The following is a 17,515-nucleotide window of genomic DNA, read 5'->3' on the forward strand; positions in this document are numbered from 1 at the left end:
AATGAACCATCCTAATTAAAGATTTTCTACATCAAGAGCAGACCAGTGGGTACCATGCCCTTAGGGAAATGGATTAAAAAAACGCAAGGCTATGCTTCAGAGAAATCTCTGTAGCTTAATATCTGTCATATGACCCTTCAGAGAGAATCTGAGCCAGTGGACCACTTTGCTTTCATAGTAAAAACAGTCATAAAACAGCTGGGGGTTGGCTGATTGCTGTTTTTACACACTCAGCCTGTTTTGAATATGCACTCCCTCTTGCAAGCAGAAAAACTGAATTTTTCTGTTTTCCTTGTAGCAGCACTCTTGTCTTATGGAGGGGCAGGGCTAGCATGCTGCGCTCCACCTCCAACCTACACACAGTCATTGGTACTGTCACACAGCAGGGGCCTAGGAGGGCCTTCTACTGGCTGCCACCATTCTGATAAGTGTTTGCATGGGAGGGCCCAGAGCACCCAACCACCCCTGTATCTTCCTTATTAGTAAATACCTCTTAACTGTGACCAAGGAGATGTGAGGACCCTGGCAGTATAACAACAACAACAGTTTATTTACAGTGCTCAAATAATAAGTGGGTAAAAACAGTGAAATATATATACAGTAAAGGTGGGTACAAATAAACAGAAGTCCTGAAGTGTTTAGCTAGACATTTCCTTTTGCTAATACCAAAATTCACCACCTTGGATAAGGGATCTCTCCTGCTGCCTTCTCTCCTGCAGCCTTTTCCAGCGGGAATACACCTTGTCTGTGCTTGGCCCTTTTATGCTTTCCTCCCAGATGCCACCCCTCTCTGGGCTAGTTTCCCTTCAAAACCTTGCCATCCAATCAGGAAGACAGAAGGAATCCTGGGACTGGGAGATGTAGGCTTTCTGTAGTAACTCCTAGGCAGGCTTCTCTGGAGCCTGTAGGCCTCACTAGGTCCAGAATAGGCTTCCCAACCCTTCCACCCTGGTGGGGGACCCCAGTTTTTCCAGCCTCTTCCCCCGCTCCCCAAAAAAATGGAAACAAGGGGAGGGGGGAAACGGCGCCAAGGAGCGGGCGACGCCGCTGCGCAGCTGCCGCCTCTTCTCCGTAGCTGCTCCTCCGAGATGGGCTCAGCCTGAGGAGCAGCTAAGGAGAAGCGTGACGAGCCCCGAATCTGGGTCCTTCTAGGACCCCGAGCAGCAACGTTGGAGGAGCAAGGGGGGGCGCACTTCGCTTCTCCGCCCGGCCCCTCTGCTGGGCCTATGGCTGCACGGGAGGCAAGGGGCATGCTGGGCCGGCCTCGGAGGAGAAGGAGGTGGAGGCGGCACTGAACTGAGCCGTGGCGGGAGGAGGAGGAGGCAGAAGGAAGGGGAGGGGCGGTGTTGAGGAAAAGAGAAAGGCAAAGGAGGGGAAAGAAAAAGGAGGAGGCTGCTGTTGTCGTGGTGCGCGCACAGCAGTAGTAGAATCACCGCTGCCGCCGCCTTTGCTAGACCGAGGCTTGAGGCCCCGGAAGAAGAAGGGGAGACGTCGCGCCGCCGCCACCCACCACCCCCGGAGCCAAGCTGCCCAGTCACCAGCCCTCCGAGCCCAGGTAAACCCGAAAGAGCAGCAGCGACCCTTCCTCTCCGCCCTGGTAGGCCTCAACTCCCCCCCTCCTCGCCCGCCCTCCTCACGGGGTTGCTTGGCAATGCCCCTTGCGAGGGAGGGGATCGAATGTGATGGGGGCCGCTGTTTGAGGCGAGGAGATTGCGAAAGGTTGGCCTGGCTGCCTGAGGGGAAGTCTCTTGATGCGGGTAGGCCTCTGCTCCTCCTGCAGCCTCAACCGGTTTGGTTTTCATTGGGCCGCCTCCTCTTTCCTCAAGAAGTCACACCAAGGCAGTAACTCTGTGACCACCACCTCCCGTGGAAATAGCCTCGTCTTCTGGCTCTCCAGTGTTTGGGGTGGGCGAGTGGAAAGCTGCCTAAGGGTCAGGCCTTGAATTCGGCAGGAGCGCAGTTCCTGAACCTTTCTGATAGTTCTCCCTCCTTCTTCCCACCTTGCCCATTGAATAGTAGGTGCATCTGCATAACAATCCCTGGATGAGGCGGCATGGCTGCGGCGGAGGCACGCTGGCCTTCCAAGCCAAGGACTGGGTAAGGCCGGGGCGATGTGGAAGGCTGGCGGAAGGCGGGAGGGGAGCTGCGCTGGTAGCCGGAGGGAGAGGCCCTCCTCGCCTTCCCTGCTGGCCAGTAGGGTTGCCAATCCCCAGGTGGGGGCAGGGGATCCCCCGGTTTGGAGGCCCTCCCCCCCTTCAGGGTCGTCACAGCCTTGATCTTGGCTCCACCCCTAATGTCTCCTGGCTCCACCCCCAATGTCTCCTGGCTCCACCCCCAAAGTCCCCAGATATTTCTTAAATTGGACTTGGCAACCCTAGTCCAGGATCAGGACAGATACAGATATATAGAACTACCTGTGTAGGGTACAGAGAGAGAGAGAGAGAGAGAGAGAGAGATCCCAGTGAAGATTTCTGCAGGTTCAACAGCCTGTGTGCAGGTTTCACTGTATGCTTGCACTATGTGAAAATGATTCTAGCTCTACTATCTTTTCCATGCACACAAAACATGGCAAAATGTAATAATATAACGTCAACCATCTCTTGTGCACCCTATCACTCCATAGGTATTCTGTTGTTTCTCTAAAATGGTACTGAAGTCCTATGTATTGCTGTTGCTCAAGAGACTCCAAATAAACTAAACAAGTAGAGGAACGGGGAATCAAACCTGGTTCTCCCAGATAAGAGTCAGCACACTTAACCACTACACCAAACTGGCTCTTCTCCATGTTTACTATTGTGGGCTGAAGCAGAGATCTTGGTTTTCTAGCGAGCACATGTCAGAAGTACAATTTGAAAGAAGGGATTCTGACTTTGGGCCAATGGCAATTCACGTGGGCACTGCAATTATGAAGATGATAAACCTTCAGTGTACAAAGACGTTCATGCAACATTTGGAAAGGTTGATCCTGACCACCAAGGTGCTTCCCAGGTAAGTAAAGTTTTGAATGATTAATGCGAAATAGTCTAAATCCTGCAAGTCAGAGAGAAAAAGAATATTCGCTATTGCAAAAATATATCCATGTCATTTGCAAGAGATGGCAAGCTAATTACAAATCTTTACGGTGTCAAATGTTTTGTCTCAAGCTAAATATTGGGGAAGGCAATGGCAAACCACCCTGTAAAAAGTCTGCCGTGAATACATCGTGATGCAACGTCACCCCAGAGTCGGAAACGACTGATGCTTGCACAGGGGACTACCTTACCTTTTAAATATTACAACTGTTTACAAAGTCACACAGAAGCAGAGGGGAACTGCCTTTTAGCTACAGGGCCCATATCTGATCAGGACCACAGCATGCTTGGAGTTGGGGCTGCTGTTTTCCCCACTCCCCTGCACAACTTTCTTCCCGAGCTGAAATGGCCACAGGGGGCGATATTTGCCTCATCTTGGTGCTGAATGTGTTCTTTAAAAAGGCAGTTCCCCGGAGTTCTAAGTATAGCTACTGAAATAAATGTTGCTTTTTGAAACACAAGCGCTATTGGTGGCGTTTTTCCCCACCAAGAGGCTGAGCTTAAGATGTCTTCTGTCATCACAGCATGGCGTAAACTTAAACGTGTCAGACAACAGTGCTATAAAAGCAGCTTTTCATTTGATGAAAGCGGGAAAAGACTTCAGAGACCTGCAACGGGCACTTTTTTTTTCGTCTTTCCTACAAAGCTATGGGTTTCATTAAGTCATTTTCTCCGATCAACACTACCAAGACATGCAGAACTGAAGGAAACACAATAAGGACAGGGCAAGTGCAGAAGCCTCCTACAGTTAAAACCGAGACTGAAATGCTGTAAGTTTCTCATTTCATTAAGATCTGGAGACTGAACACTGCTTAAAAAGAACTCAGAATTCCAAACAAACCTACTTGGTTAGGGTTCTCTTCCTTTTCTGTTAGAATAAATCCATTACACTAGGGGCGGGGGGGACTTCTTACACCGGTCCACAAACAATAGTGCATTCTTTGATTTTCATGCACTTGCACATCCTTTTGTAGAAGAAGCCCAGCGGGAACTCATTTGCATATTAGGCCACACACCCCTGGTGCCACCATGGTTTCACCCAGGGCTTTTTTGTAGAAAGAGCCCAGCAGGAACTCATTTGCATATCAGGCCACACCCCCTGACACCAAGCCTGCATTCCTATGTGTTCCTGCTCAGAAAAAGTCCAGCTTATTACCATTATCGAAGACTGGAACATGGCAATGCCTTCTTGTGGAGGTGTTTTCCCCATATTCTCCCTACCCTAGTCTACATGGTGGCCATTCCCCTCCTCTACCTCACAAGGGGGCTTTTTCAACAAATGTCAATTACACATTTTAGCCCTGATGGTGGGGAGCCCAAGCAAGCCCAATATCATCAGATCTTGGAAAGTAAGCAGGGCCAATCCTGGCAGGTATCTGGATGAGGGAGACCACCTGTTGGAGTTTGCAAGTTCTCTCCCTGGAAGAATTTACATGTTTGTTTATGGATGCTGATATCCTAGCTAGTTTACTTAGAGACCCAATGGCAGAGCCTGCAGGTATTTGCGCTAGAGTTAGGTGACAAAATGCATAACTAGTTAGGTTTGGGATTCTCCAATTGGATAAGCAATAGATTAGAAGATGTCCCAGGGGTGGAGGCTTAGAAAGTTTATAGCTCTTTGCCCTAACTCTCCCCTTGAGCAAGCGCATGAATTTTAGAAAGTGAACATGTAGGTTAGTGCAGTCAAAGACGACGTTAATCCTTTGTTTATTTCTAGTATTTCTCAGTAACCCTTCCATCACTAAAGTAAAGTTTCCTTTTTAAGCTAATACACATTCATTTGGCTGCACTGTTTACTTTGCATATCTCTGCTACTAGAATACCTAACACTTCCAAAGAATACCAGAGTTGGGAGACAGAGGCAGGCTTTCAAGCCACTTTTCTGAATGTTCTCCATGCCTCAGCAGGAGTTGCCAGAGGCCACCATGACTTCCAGGCATTGGGAGGCACACACACACAAAAATGCAAAAAAAAAATTAAGTCCTTTTGTAGTGTGTTGGTGGGGGGACCACACATGGGGAATGGTGCACAGAAAATCCAGTATTTTCCCACCCATAGAATAGCCCCTAGGATTCACTGTGATCTTTCTCAAAATTTAGCAGCAAAGCAGGTTTGTGAATGACTGCAGAAAATCCAGAGGAAAGTTGGAAGCTGCATGAAGGCCACAACAGGCTATAAAGAAGTGAGGGAGGGAGAACCCACCTCCCAACAAGCATTGAGCTTGAGGCAAATAAGCCATGTGAAAAAGGTCATCAATGCTGCTATTAATTCTATATTGTCAGATCCTACAAAGTCTTTCAAAAATCCCAGCAGCAATACTTCAGGATCTTTTAATAGGTCATAAATTATAATATCTTACATCTCTCATCAAAAAAGGGTGCAATCACTGGGCACTTGCAAAAGTTGCAGGCATTGCTTAAAAAATACTGGAACACAAACTTTACTGATTCTGTGAGACCATGTTGTTCTCTGTGACAGAAATTTAATTAAATAAAAATACTTAAGGGAAGGTGACCCAGAATTCCTGACATGCTCCTCAAGCTATTTTTTTTTTTTTTAAATCAAGATGGAGTTCTAGCATCTCCCATGGAAAATACAGTAGAGTTGCCAGGTCTGTGTTGGAAAATATATTTGTAGTTTTAGCCAGGGGTCATTTTGTTAAAAAAAAAAATAGGTGGCAGAGTTCATTAGCATAACTCATTAGAATATGCAGCTTCCCCCCAGCCAAAAGCAACCCAATGCAAGAAAGGAGAGCCCCTGGTGAGTGAGGCCTGCTTGGGCTGGCTAGAGATCCAGCCAGCCTAAGCAGGCCTTGCTCGCCTGGGGCTCTCCTGAGCCACTCCCACCCCCCCAGTCAAAAGGCCAGCAAGCCACCCACTGCCCAAAATCACATAAGAAGTGGGGAAAGGTCAGCACGGGCTTCTCCAGGGGTTAATGAGTGCTGCTGGGGGCATGGCAAAGCTCCTGGTGTCTGGCTGGCTGCCCACTCTCCTAATCCAGGTATTGTTATGCAGTTGCACCTACTATTCAAGATAGGTGGGGAGGAAGAGCGGGAACCATCAGAAAGGTTCAGGAGCTGCGCTCCTGTGAGCTCCTGCTGAATCTGTGGCCTGGTTTTAGCCTCCAAGTGCTGGCTGGAATTCTCCCAGAATTATAACTATTCTCCAGATGACAGCGATCAGTCCACCTGGAGAAAATGCCTGCTTTGGAAGTTGGTGTCTATGGCATTCTACCCTGCTGAAGTACTTCCCCTCCCCCTCCCCTCGCTCCACCCATAAAATCTCTAGGAATTTCCCAACACAGAACTGGCAACCCTGTCCACATTGCAATTTCAAGCCAAACCAAGCTCTGTTCAACTAGAGACAGCTTTTGACTATGTACAGTCCAATGATGGATTAGGAAAACTCTATGGGCTATGCTGTATATCTATGCTATATTATGTGCCCATGCTTTACTATGTATCTATGCTATGTGTCCATTGTGCTAGCAGAGGCACTTTCCTTCCAGAGGAAGAAGTAGAGCTACCAACCTTCATATGGAGCTTTAAGTTCTCCTAGAATTACAATGGATCTGCAGACTACAGAGATTGGTCCCCTGGAGGACATGGCAGCTTTGGAGGATGAATTCTATGGTATACAATACAGATTATATCCCCACTGAGCTCTCTCCTGTCCCCAAACTTCACCTCTCCTTGCACCATACCCTAAATATTGAGGAATGTCCCAAACCAAAGCTTGCAACCTTAGAAGGACCCTTCTCCTAATAGAACCAAAGGCTCCTTCCATGGTGGAAAGGACATTCATCAGCACAGTGGATATGCAGAATCCAGCTTCTTGCTTGCATTTCTAATTTTTTATAACTTTTCTAAATTACAGTTTCCAATATTTTTTCCAGTAAGGATAGGGTTGCCAAGTCCAATTCAAGAAATATCTGGGGGCTTTGGGGGCGGAGCCAGGAGACTTTGGGGGTGGAGCCAGGAACAAGGGTGTGACAAGCATAATTGAACTCCAAGGGAGTTCTGGCCATCACATTTAAAGGGACAGCACACCTTTTAAAATGCCTTTCTTCCATAGGAAATAATGAAGGATAGGGGCATCATCTTTTGGGGCTCATAAAATTGGACCCCTGGTCCAATCGTTTTGAAACTTGGGGGGGGGGGTATTTTGGGGAGAGGGGGATCCCCTGCCCCCACCTGGGGATTGGTAACCCTACGGGAAAGGGTTATCTTTTTTTCTTCCCGCCTTTTCTCCTCCAGCGCTTGCCAAGAAAAGACAAGGGGGGCGACCCAATGCTCCCCTCCCCTTGCTCTTTTGCAACCCACATACAGCCCCCATCGCCCACCCCCTTCCTCCTCTTCCAAGCTGAAAAGGGCAGATTGTCCTTTAAATCTGAAACTCCGCCTCAGGCAGGCAGCCATGAGGAAGAGCAAGAGAGCAAAGCAAGAAAGATCATGTCGGGCAAGCTGCTGCTGGTTGCAAAAAAAATAAACCAGGACGGGGTGGAGGAGGAGGCGGAGGGGGGGGCAGCCCCACAATAGGCCCAAGAGCGACACCCCCTCGGGCATTGCACCCCACACACACTGCTGCAATTCCATCTCTGCCTCCCCCCCCAGCCGCTCCATGCAAACAAACGAAAAAAACACGCCTTCCTTCCTCCTGCATTTGCAAAGCCCCGCCATTGGAAAGGCGCGACCTGCCGAGGAGGGCGCTTCTTCCCCCCCTGCCTCTTTTTTTGCAATGCTCTTTTTTTCTTTCTTGCTGTACCCACCTATTTCCTCAGGCCCCGAGGAGGGCGGGAAAAGGGGGTTGCAAAGCTTGGCCCTGTTCCAAGGAGGAGGAGGCGCGTTTGGCTGCCTCTGCTTTGGGTGGGGGACGGGTTGCGCCAGGAGGCTGTCTCCTCCCACCCCCAGGTCAAGGCGAGGCACTGGCAGCGTCGGCCAACCTTCCCTCACACCCCCACCCCGAGCCTGGAGCCGGGGAAAGAGGTGGCAGCAGCGGCGACAGAAGTGCCACCTGAATGCCTCCACCCTCCCCTTCTCTAATTTTATCTCAGAGGGGAGGGGAGCGGAGCCGGCGACCCACTGTGCTGCTGCCGCCTCTTCTCGCCTTCACCTTAGCTGCTGCTCCTCCGAGACGGGCTCAGCAGCCTCCGAAGGACCCGGACTCGTGGCTCGCCATGCTCCTTGGCGCTGTTCCCCCCTCCCCTCCCCCCATTTCTGTTTTTTTGGAGAGCGGGAGAAGAGGCTGTGAATCCGGGGGTCCCCAGCCAGGGCGGGAGGTTTGGAAAGCCTAAGTAAGGAACACTCAAAGTGATGCTTGGTGACACAACAACTTAATTTCAAGGCATTTTGAAATAAGTTTTGTTGCAAAGATTGCAGGCAGGCAGGAAACAACAGCCGCAATCAAAACACAATTCCACTTAAAAGCCAGTTAACAATGTAGAGACCTATGATGGCCCTGTCCACTTCCCTCCCTCAGAGGCAAGGTTTTCCTTCAGTTTTTTGTTCCCTTCACTGACTGAGCCGCTCTAGCAATGTGTTTTCTTCTTTGGAACTCTGTCACAGTATAATATTTTGACTGTTTGCTGAGCCCAGAAACCTGAGGGAAGGATTGAGAGCCCCCTTTAACTTTAATGGCACTCAAGACATATTTATATTGCAAATTAACAAAATATTTTATTCAACATAGAGGGGAAAGGTCAGGTGAAATTAGGGATTGAACATTTCTGAGGTAACTCAATATTGATAACTCTGAAATAAAGCTCAGCATATTAGGCCACACTCCCAATGCCAAACCAGCCAGAACTACGTTTCTACTCAAAAAAAGCCCTGAATAAAACCAGTACATGCACAGACTTAAGTTCTTATGTTTTAGGCTAATGTGAGTTTCTTAAGCTATTCAGAGTTACTTAAATTCTTTATGTTGAAAGGCTTTTGTTCAAGTATTTCCCCAAAACACTCTAATACACTTTCTTTGAGTATTCTCTGACTCTTTTGGTTTCCAAAAGGCTGGTACACAAATACCCAAATCCCTTCTCTTGAACACCAGTCCTTCTATTGAGTTTTTAACTGACTTTTAAGGTCTCTAAAGGCAGTTTCTAATTACCCCAGACCAGGGATAGAAATCATAGAGCTGGAATCATAGAATTGGAAGTGACCTCTAGGGTCATCTAATCCAATTCCCTGCACAATGCAGGAACTTAACAAATGTCTCCCACACACACATCCTTCCTGCCCTTCTTCTCTTGATATGCCTAATTCACAGAATCAGCACTGCTGTCAGATGGCCATCTAGTCTCTGTTTAAAAACCTCCAAAGAAGGAGAGCCCACCACCTCCCAAGGAAACCTCTTCCACTGAGGAAGCATTGTGTCAAGATGTTCTTCCTAATGTTTAGCCGAAAACTCTTTTAATATCAACCCATTGGTTCTGGTCCAACCTTCTGGAACAACAGAAAACATTTCTGCACCATTGTCTCTCCACTCTATCATCTTGTTTAAATGGGTAGGGAATTTTATTCTCTCTCTAGCAAATCTGTTCCCTTTCCTTGGTCCATATGGGAGTCTCCATCTAACTACTCACTCATCTTTGCCAATTGCCCCCAGTTCTCCTGTCTGTGTTAAACTGCTCTCCACCAGGGCTCAATTCCATATGCATTATCCACCTCAGCAACCAGTCAGATTGCTTGGAGCAGCCTGTCACTCAAGGAACTCAGTTTCTCTGAAGAACTAGCCTTTCACAGACCTTCAGTTGTTTGTACAACACTTCTAAGCTTTTAAAAAGTGCAGTCTATCACAAGACCAAAAGAAGCTTTTCATTTGCTTTTTTCACCTCTTTGTCAGCTGCTGATTTGTGTTGCTGAATTCTAATAAATCATGAGTTCTCTTTAAAGTTTTTAAAAATATACTGATTTTTAATTATTTGGGGGATACTGGCTTCTTGTTAGCAATTTTGAACAATAATGTTGTAATAGTAGGATATCCTATATTCTAATAGCAAAGTCATGATATCTTTGGATAGTTATATCCAGTGACTGAAGCTGTAAACAGGCAAGACAGATTTTTCTACAAACCTGAAAAGGGCCCTAGGTTTGCAGAAATATGTGAAATCTAAAAAAAATTAAAAATAAAAGCCTGGGCAGCTTTAACAAGCCAAAAATGATGAAAGGGGTGCCTGTAGCTTAAAAAAACCAGATTCTCTCAGTGACTGTTACTAAGCAACCATAGTATTCCAAGTTTTGTTCCCTAGTCAGTAAAAGGCAGGGGAAGGGCTCTTTCCAGCCTGGTTTGGCCTTTGAGGGTGAGATCCTTGGGGACAAGCCTGAGAATTTCAGAGTTGATTTCAAGGTCCTGATTCTTACCTTTGAAGTTTCAAATGGGACCAGGTTACTCAAAGGGCATCCTGTTTCCTATAGCTCCTACAGAGCTGATTTAACTATATTGCTGTTGCCCATCGACATATACCATGAGACTCCTTAAGCCTTTGAAGGTGGGCTGTAACAGTTATAATAAATAAATCTCAACACACAAAAAAAGGCTCTGTGCCTTATAAATGGGGCTAGTCCTAATAAAGGTATTCTTTGGTCTCATGTGTGTAGTGGTTAGAATAAGAATTTGGGACAGCCAAGTTCAAAACTCCCCACTCTTACCGGGTGACCTTGTGCCAGTCATGCATACACTCTCAGCCTATCCTACCTCATAGTGTTGTTTTAGTGAGGATGAAATGAAGGAAGGATGAATGAAATTAACATGACAGACTCACTTCCTTTCCTTCCTTCAGGTGGGCTGAAAGAGAGCAACAAAACATATATTATCAAAACAAAAGTTGCAAAAAACTTCACCACTCAAAAAGTAACGTCAGAAGTGAACTTAGCAAACTACCTATCTCTTATGGCTCATATATCTATAGCCTTAAGCAGAAAATAAAATAGTAAAGTAAAATAAAAACAATGCCTTACTTGATATTTTTCTTCTGCTATTTTTCTTCTGCTGTATTTAATTATTGCCCCTACAGATTTGTCCACAGAAAGAGGAATAGAATCATTTATATCTGCTCGTCGTACTAATTGGAGGTCTCCCATCCAAATACTAGCCAACTCTGCTTAGCTTTCAAGATCTGACAAGATTGGGCTAGCCTGGGCTATCTAGGACAGGGCTCTGCAGGAGGTAGAGAGCAGTGAGGCACCGCAGGGCTTGGCAAGAGTTTGGGTTGCTGAAGGAGCAGCACCAAGACACACTTCGCACACATTCCTCTTTCTATACTCCTCTGGTTTTTCCATGGCATTCTGAACATCTCCCAAGCTTTCCCTACTCTCCAAGCTTTCCCCTCTTCTTTCAGCTACTGCCACAAAGTTACAGTTGCCAGATGGCTCTCCCCCACCCCACCCTCATTCTTGTCACACAGAGGGAGGAGGAGATGAGAATGTGAGACATCGGCAAGTAGGAAAGAACGAGAAGGATGTAACGGCAGAAGTGGCCACAAGGGAGGGCTCGCCTGCGACCCACTTTTGGAGGCTTTGTGGCTCACTTTTGGGTCCCAACCTGCAGAGTGGAAAACACAGCTATAGAGCAAAATCCTTCCCCTCATACTTTGAAACATCTTTCTCCCACTTTCCCTCCCTTCCCTTTTTTGTCTGCTTTAACACACAGCTTCAATGAAGAGTTATGTATAACTTGCAAGCTTGCATGCTGTTTTGTGAAATTTTGCTTGGTCCTCTTAAAAGATAATGCAGGATTTTCACTTCAGGATTTTGCCAGGAAGTCTACCCGGTGGGTCTCAGTGGGAGAGTTCTCTGTGCACTGCTATTTCACCATGCAAGACCACATCAGTGATTTTGTTTTACAGGAACAGAGCGTGTCAGGATCCAAACTATTTCAGAAATAGCTGCATGCGAGTCTGTCCCTTAGGCCTTTTTTCTTCCCAAAGCATCCCAACAGGTTCTTGGTGGCCTTTAATGCCATTAAAAACCAACAATGTGAGAAAGGATTCTACAAGTGCCACTTTGCCACTTGGAAGGGCTCAACATCTGCCTCTTCTCCCCCCACCCTTCCCCTCAAAAAAAACCCCCACCCTTTGTTGCAGTTTTGTACATTTTGCCCTGATTACGCTTGGATGGGTGACAATTGCTTGGTGAGGAATGGGGGGGGGAGGGGTGATGGAGGTGTTTGGGGGGTTTTTTATAGCTTAGCTGCGGAGAACCACAGATGTTGCTGGCTGTGTCACAGCAAGGTGCTAAAGGCTGCACGAAAATGTTAGAGAGCATTAATTATCTTCCCACAGCTGTTCCGTAACCCACTGTGACTCGCCTTTTCTGTCACTGCCACGATAACAGTTGAGAAATGGAAGGCAAGCAGACGGTTTGACAGCCACGAAGAGCCAAGCAAAAGGTTAAAGCAGGAAAGGAAGGCATCCTCTGAAGACCTTTTCAGCTGCTTCTGCTGAAACTTCGTCCCTCGGTACCATTTGGAATTCAAATCCCAGAGGGTGCGGATGGCTGTTCACCCCAAATGCAAGCAGTGTGATGAGACCTGAGTCTGGTAAGGGATTGTATGATGAAGTGACTGAGAATTTATTGATGCTTAAGCTGCAGGCAGGGTCAGGGATGCATCAAGGTATTGTTCACCCCAAGCAAGATACATCATCTCCTCCTGGTAGGGTTGCCACACAGTGGCGAACCAGTTCCTCTGGATGGCCAACAACAAGACACAGAGGCTGAGGCCTTCTCCTGATGCTGCTTCCTGGCACTGGGATTCAGAAGCTTAGTACCAGGTATATGCCTACCAAGTCACCATTGTCTACATGCTTGTTCATTTTCTCAAAGAACTCCAAAAGGTTGGTGATGTAGGACTTGCCTTTGCAGAAGCCATGCTGATTTTCCCTCATCAAGCTTTGTCCCTCTGTGCCCTAACAATTCTATCTTTGATTACAGTTTCCACTAATTTGCCTGGGACAGACATCAGGCTGACTGGCCTGTAAGTTCCTGGTTCCCCTCTGGATCCCTTTTTAAAAATTGGTGTCATATTTTATATTATCCAGTCTTCGTACAGCAGCTGAATTTAATGATAGGTTACATATGTGGGTTAGTAGATCCATAATCTCATTTCTGAGTTCCTTAAGAACTCTTGGGTATATGCCATTAGGACATGGAGACTTAGCGGTTGTTAATTTCCCTAGTAGGTCTAGAATTCCATCACTAGTCTGTTCAATTTGGCTCAGTTCTTCAGATTCCCTTCCTGAAAATAGGGCCTGTGGCATCTTTTTCCTTTTCAGTCTCTGCAAGTTCAGGCCCCACTAGCCTATACTTGAAGCCCCACACTTTCCACAGTGAACACAGAAGAAAAGAAGTAATCTGCCATCTTCCAATCTTCCTTTAGCAATCCCTTTATTCCTTTGTTATCCAAAGACCCCACCAACTACTTCTCTGGCTGGTTTCCTACTAAGGATAATTTTTTAAAAAAAATAAATGTTCATTGTTTGTCTTAATGCTTTCAGCAACCGTCTTCTCAACATATCTTTTTGTATGCCTAGTTATTGACTTACATATCTTTTGCCAGAGCCTATGGTTCCTCCTGTTCAATTCATTGGGGCAGACCTTCCGCTTTTAAAAAGAAGCCTCTTTACTTTTTATAGCTTCCTTGACTTGCATTGTTAACCATGCAGGCTTTTGTTTAGACTTGGAATGCTTTCTATTTTGGCTTCAATCAGTGTGGTTTTAAATAGTTCCCAAGCATCCTCCAGGGATTTGACTCTCATGTGTTTCCCCTCCAGGGATTTGACTCTCACGTGTTTCCTTTTTACTATTCACCTCATTTTTGTAAAGTTCCCTCCTTTGAGATCAAATATTACCATTTTGGACTCTAGGGGTAACATCTCAAACTATGGAGATGCCAGTTTGGTGTAGTGGTTAAGTGTGCGGACTCTTATCTGGGAGAACTGGGTTTGATTCCCCACTCCTCCACTTGCACCTGCTAGCATGGCCTTGGGTCAGCCATAGCTCTGGCAGAGGTTGTCCTTGAAAGGGCAGCTGCTGTGAGAGCCCTCTCCAGCCCCACCCACCTCACAGGGTGTCTGTTGTGGGGGAGGAAGATAGAGGAGATTGTGAGCCGCTCTGAGACTCTTCGGAGTGGAGGGCGGGATATAAATCCAATATCTTCATCATCTTCATCTTATGGCATCTTTTTTGCTGCTGCAGAAAAAGTACTTAACAAGCCTGCAGAAGACCTCATCCTTTTGACAGCTGCTGAGATTGTAGGCACAATTGAACATTTCAGGTAGGGTTCCCATGCCCCAGGTGGGATCAAAGTTCCCCAATTTTGGGAGGGTTCTGCTCCCCACCAGACAGCAGGCTGGCAGGGAAAGCCCCAGCCCCAAACAGCAAGGACCCCCACACAATGTCCCCAATGCAATGACATCACATGGAAGTGACATCATCACATTGGGGACATTGCATGGTGATGCTCTAGTTTGAGGGCAAAACTCTATGGTCTGAAGCCAAATCAGAGCATTGCCATGCAACATCCCCAACGTGATGATGCCACTTCTGTGTGACGTCATGTGTCAGGGATGTCTCTTGAGGACAGTGTTCCTTCTAAGTTTAGTTAGCGTGAGCTAGCTCACAGATTTTTAGCCTCCAGCTCACACATTTTAGTCTTAGCTCAGGAAGGATGACCCCGGGGCACAATAATTTATGCAGTAGTTCACAACTTTAATGCCAGTGGCTCACAACTTTAATCCCAGTAGCTCACAATGTAGAATCTTTGCTCACAAGATTCTGCAATTTAGAGGGAACATTGCTTGAGGATGTCACTGTTTGGGGGAGGAGCCCTGCCTCATTCCTGGAATGCTCTCTCTCCTACCCTCCACCAATAAGTCATGGGGGTCTGGCAACCCTAATTTGGTGTTATAGGTTTTGATCCAGTGATGTATCAGTGGAAGGTGCTGACAGCTGCAACTCTTCTCCTCTTAGCCCTTCTCCTCAGTAGCTATTTCTGATCCCAGGAAAGTTGATCCTTGAGGTCATGGGACCCATGTGGAGTAAAAAAGCCACATGGGCTAATCAGCTGCTATGAGGAAAAGGAAAAGGAGCAAAATCTCCCTTCCTGCCTCTTCTTTTTGCAGATCAGAGCTCTTCTGATGGAAGGTAGAGGAAGCAATTTCCTTTCCTTCCCTCTTCTCTCTACACCCCACTGACCTGTGTGACATGGGTATTATTCCACAGGGATCTGCAACCCTGAAAATCAACTTTCCTGAAGTCAGAATAGGAAAACGGAGATCTGTGATCCTTGCATGAAGATCTACAATCTTTGTTTGAGCAGAGCACTAGACTGTAGTTTTTACTTTATCTGGCCTCTTTTATTCCCCCAAAACAATTTAGATTCTGAGCCCCTTCCAGAGATGAGTATTTGCATTTGAAAACACTGTTGTAAGCTGGTCTGAGCCCCCAGCAGGCTAGAAATGAAATAAATGAACAAACACCGGCCTTCTGCAGCACCTCTTCTCCATTAACAATGGTCAATAACACAGAGGAGAGGTTCAAAGTCAATTTTTGAAAAAACTTTTTATATTTGTTTTTCTGACTCTCAAAAAGCACATTCCTGGTTTGGGCAAATGTTGGCTCTCATTGGAATCTCATTTGATTTTCTTCTCTTTGTGCTCAGCCTTGTTCTCCCACCGCGTCATTCATCAGCTGCAGTGACCCCCTTGACTGCGCCGATGACATCCCATTGCTGTGTCTGATGTTATGAGGTGAGCAAAATGATGTCAAAAAGAAGCAGCCAAAGAACAAGAAAGTTTGACAAAGTGACCGTTCTTTCCAGTATTCCCACCCCCACAACTAAGAAAAATGGTGGGATGTGGAACAGCCTAGTATAGCCCAGTTTCATCAGATCTTGGGAGCTAAGCAAGGTCAGTCCTTGTTTGACAGACCTCCAAGGAGGACTTCGCAGTGGAAGGCAAGGGCAGACTACCTCTGCTTAATCACTTGTCTTGAAAACCCTAGAGGGTCACTCTAAGTAAGGCTTGGCAGCACTTTATACATACAAATAAAATGGGCTACTTGTGAAGCAGCTCTCAAACAAGAGAATGTTCAGCAAAAGCCCAATTTAAGCTTCATGTATGAAAATGGCATAAGCTTATTTCCCACTAGTAGATTGTGCAGTCTGCTCCCAGCACCGTCTCCTCTCCCAATGTGCGGAACCAGAGTCCCTTCTGAATAAAGATGAGTTCATGTTTGTTTCATACCAATTCTTCATGCTAAAGCTGCAAACGGCTTTGCTTGAAAAATTCCTCATTTGGCCACCTTGACATTATTGTTGAGTCGTTTAAACCAAAGAAGGAAAATTACAACAGATCCTCCTGAAATGGCAGCTGTTTAGATAATAATTGTATTAACATATAGCCCTTGGGGGCTTGGCTGAGACTGGCACACAGATTTTTAATGATCTGCTTGCTCCTCACCATCCCACCCCAATCATTATACCAATTTCCTACCCAGTCCAGTAGGAAATTCTCCTATGCAAGTCCCACAAAAAGCAATCTAAGCGATGCTATTATATGGGTCCTCTTCATAGGAATTCAGCTTCCAGTTGTGTCCAAGTATCTAGGATCAAACTTTATGCAAATTTAATTCATTTTAATTGTGGGAGAAATTTCTAAAGGATTGCATGGGGTTGCCAGCTTTGTGCTGGGTAAAACTGGAGGTTTGGAGTGTGGGGGGGTACAGTTTGAGAAGGGTGGGGTTTAGGGAGGGAAAAGACATCAGTGGGAATACAATGCCACACAGTCTGCCTTCCAAAGCAGCCATTTTGCTTCAGGGGATCTGATCTCTGTTGCCTGGAGACCAACTGCAATTCCAGGAGATCAGTGTTCCCTCTAAACTGAGTTAGTGTGAGCTAGCTCACAGTTTTTTAGCTTCCAGACCACACATTTTTCTTCACTCAGGATAAACAGCCCCAGAGTAAACTAATTTATGCAGTACCTCACAACTGTAATGCCAGTAGCTCACAAAGTGGAATTTTTGCTCACAAGACTCCACAGCTTAGAAGGGAGTATTGGTCACTACCTGGAGATTGGCAAGGCAGGGATTGCACCATTGGTTTTATTTATTTTATTTCCTGCCCTCCCCGCCGGAGCAGGCTCAGGGCGGATCACAGCATAAAATCACAAACAAACAATGGATCAAAACATTATAAAATTACATTACATATAAAACACATTTTGTAATTAAAACCATGAAATAATCAGAATGGATAATTAGGGTCAGACTGGAAGGTTAGGAAAAAGGTTAAAATGCTTGGGGCTCTTTAGCTTGGCGAAACGTCGAGGAAAGAAGTACTTTTCTCCCTTTCTCACAATACAAGAACTCGTGAACATTCAATGAAATTGCTGAGCAGTCGGGTTAGAACAGATAAAAGGAAGTACTTCTTCACCCAAAGGGTGATTAACACATG

This window comes from Heteronotia binoei, chromosome 2 (genome assembly GCF_032191835.1).
Source record: "Heteronotia binoei isolate CCM8104 ecotype False Entrance Well chromosome 2, APGP_CSIRO_Hbin_v1, whole genome shotgun sequence".
Lineage (NCBI taxonomy): Eukaryota > Metazoa > Chordata > Lepidosauria > Squamata > Gekkonidae > Heteronotia > Heteronotia binoei.